Source organism: Gorilla gorilla, chromosome 10, assembly GCF_029281585.2.
Source record: "Gorilla gorilla gorilla isolate KB3781 chromosome 10, NHGRI_mGorGor1-v2.1_pri, whole genome shotgun sequence".
Classification (NCBI taxonomy): domain Eukaryota; kingdom Metazoa; phylum Chordata; class Mammalia; order Primates; family Hominidae; genus Gorilla; species Gorilla gorilla.
Genome location: NC_073234.2, coordinates 105290986 through 105294423, shown reverse-complemented (window position 1 = coordinate 105294423; position 3438 = coordinate 105290986). Strand labels below are relative to the sequence as shown.

Below are 3438 nucleotides of genomic sequence, written 5' to 3'. Positions count from 1 at the left end.
CAAAAATAAAACTGAGGCACATTCCCACCTGAATAAACTTTTCTTGCTTTAAGTTCAGCTTCATTGTTTTCCATTACATTTTCCAAGTCACTCAAGTTTAAACCTTAGACCTATCTTAGAGTCTTTTCTCTACTCCTTCCCTAATAATCAGTACCATCTTTTCTTGTTATGATCGCTAGTGTTCATTTCTACATTGCCATTCCCTCAAATCTAGAGTTTTACTCTTGTACAGACTTGCAGTTTCCAACACATTTTCAGCCTCTGTCTGTCACAATTAATTCTCTGACACTAAAGCTAAGTAAGTCTTTACAGAACCTCCAGTAACACACCATTTGCTTAAAAATGTATGCTTTTTCACTGCAGCCTTTCTAATCAAGCCCAAATTACTTAGCCCAACATTTGAGATGGTCCATTCATTATCTGACCCTACCTTGCCTATCCAACCGGATAAAACCCCATTAGAACATAATTCCTGGATCCATATCTTTTGCTTTAGTCAAAAGATTCCCCCTAATGCCACCTTCTTTCCCCAAAGCACACCAAGTATTCAGAATGTTTGACTTTCCATTATCTAGGTGCTACAGCTTTCTGGACTCAATTTCAGTTTCAACTTTGCAGTTAAGCATTTCCTGGTAACTTCAGAACAGAATTCTTATCCACTTTTCTAAATGTCTACAACGTAAGTCATGTGAATCTAATTATACACTATCACTTTTTAATAATTTTTTTCCACTGCTTTGTGTTATAATAAAAGTTGCCTCCCGCTGCATTGCAAGTAGTTGGAGGACCTTGATAATGAGAAGTGGTTTTATTTGTTTCTTTAGTAAAAGTCAGATAACAGAACAGTTATAAAACTATACACTATGTTTGGTGTTGAGTCTTAATTATCACTACTTAAAATCTCTTTTTATAATTTTAAGGGTCTTAAATGTGTAACTGCATTTCTAATAGGGAAATTTCAATGGCCCTATCTAAGGCCTGAGGTCATTTAGTTGAAGACAAATTGAAACAGAGTCACAAATTCTCCCTTAAGTATGTCAGTTTTGTTCAGTTCTTTGTGTACTTTCCCTGTGCTGAGTTCCCCACCAGCAGACCCTGAGACAAGGATTTATATGCAGGTGATAGGAAGAAAGTGCTGCAAAGAAACTTGTAGAGAGGAGGGCCAATAGGACAGGGAAGAGGAAATCAAACAAGGGTGCAATTTGACACAAAGTCCCAGCCTCAGCCAAATCCCAGAAGAGCTCTGGAGGTGAATTCTTCATGCACCAGTCATTGACTACAGACTGATCTAGTGGGACATCAATTCCCAAGTACTTCCATCCCCTGTGCACTGCAAAACTCCTCCAGGAGCCCAAGGACAGACAGACTTACAGCAAACACATTGAGGCTGGAGGATGAGCCCAGAAACAGCGCATAGACTCAAAGGGCATCTGAGTGGAGTGCAGACAGTGTCTTTATCAGGATCTTCCTGGTTCTGTAACAGAAATAACATAAAGGGCTCCTTTATTTCAAATGCCTGTATGTACATAGAAAAAAATGTTAAAGGATACAAATCTAATTATTAATGGTCGGCTGTGAGATTCGTGAAGGGAGACTTTCACATTTGACTTTCCACATTTCTATATTATTAGACTTTTATAGCAAGCATTACTGTCATAAGAAAAAACCTGATTTTTCCACCAAAAACTTAATGATGTACTGTTTTATTTATTATGACATGTTTTGTTGTTTGTGTTGCAAATAACTCTAGGAAAGTAACACCATCTGAATAAAAATTGATTATCTAGGCTGTTAAAGTGCTCGAGTCCATTCATTAACAAATTGCATTCTCACCAAGCATAAATGATTACCACTGTAAGCCCAAAAAGAAATAAACCTTGTTAAGACTTCCATAAGAAGCGGTATTTAACTGGTTTTGTAGTCTGTGGCCACTAGAATTTTGGCTCTAATTCTAAAATATGGTCCACTAATCATACATAGCCTAATCTATATCAAAAAATATTGCAGCAAAAAATTTAAATTGTCTTTAGAAGTGTAATTTAAAAGTACTTTGGAAATACAGATGAAAGGTAGAGTCACATTTGGTTATAAGGAATGTCTTGACCGCTTTGAACATAATTGGGTAATAGCAATTGGTCAGACCTGTGCATTGAAAAGAGTAATCTGATAGCTACATGTAATATAAATTGGAAGGGCAAAAGAATGGTAGGAGAAGTCAGAATTCTGCCAGAATAAATCAGCTGAAAGGCAATGAAGATGATAACTAATGAGAAAGAATCAAGCACTTGTCCTACCTTTCATATAGAAGCTGTACTACTGATAATGAAATAGTAGATGAGGACAATGATGATTTAAAAACATTAGAGGTCATATGATCGTGATAGTGGAGATAAGAATGAGCAGATAGAAGGGCTGAGGAGAGAGCATAGTCAAAGATGACTGAGATCGTTCTTGTTTCAGGGACATAACGTTGAATTTTTAAGAAAATACTGATTTTTAAAAAAAATTATAGAATTTTACACTTTATATGTGTTAAGTATATCTCAATAAATCTGGGAGAAAAATAAAAGCTTCCCAGTTGATTCTAATATGAAAAAAAAGCATTAGGGCGGCGCGCACGGCATGATGGCGGCGGCGCGCGTGCCTCAGGAGAAGGGACGCCGGCCCGGTCAAGCCTCAGCGCGGCCCACATGCTTGGCTAGCACGCTCGCTCCTGCCTCCCGCCCAGCGCCCGGCCAAGGCGGAGGCCTTATCCACCTGAGGCCCGGTGCCTCTCATGGAGTTGGAGCTGTACTTCCTCATCGCCCGGTACCTCTCATCGGGTCTGTGTTGGAGAAGGGCCCAGGTGCTGGTGCAGGAGCTGGAGCAGTACCAGTCGTTGCCGAAGAGGTTGGACTGGGAGGGCAATGAGCATAACAGGAGCTACGAGGAACTGGTCTTGTCCAATAAGCATGTGGTTCCTGATCATCTGTTGTAAATCTGCCAGCGCACTGGTAATATGTTGGATAAAGAAATTCCACCCAGTATTTGAAGAGTCACTTCTTACTGCAGGAAGGCAGTCTTTGCTACGTACAGCGAAAGGTACCTTAATTTGAAGAAGTGTTCTGCTTCATATCAATAGCTTAATAATTATTATAATGTGAAGTAATGTAAGCATTGTGGAAGAAAGGTGATAATGTAACTATAAATCATGCTGTGGACTATAAAATTCTCTGCGTTTAGCATAGAACACTGAATTTTATTACCTAAGTGTTTAATGGGTCCTTCTGCATTAAAAAGTTGATAAAGATATAGATGTTAAACTAAAAAGGTTGAATTTATTCTGAGATGTATTTGAGGTTGTATCATTGTGAGTTCTTAATTTTCCGTTTTGTAGCTCACTCATAATTTCATTGAATGTGATTGCATGTGTCTAATAAACTCTAAATGCTAGAATTT

At 38.5% G+C, this 3438-nt stretch overlaps 1 pseudogene; it reads left to right on the top strand.

Annotated features, from left to right (window-relative positions):
- Positions 1-2625: 2625 nt before the first annotated feature.
- Positions 2626-3095, top strand: LOC109029048 (bromodomain and WD repeat-containing protein 1-like; annotated as a pseudogene).
- Positions 3096-3438: the final 343 nt, after the last annotated feature.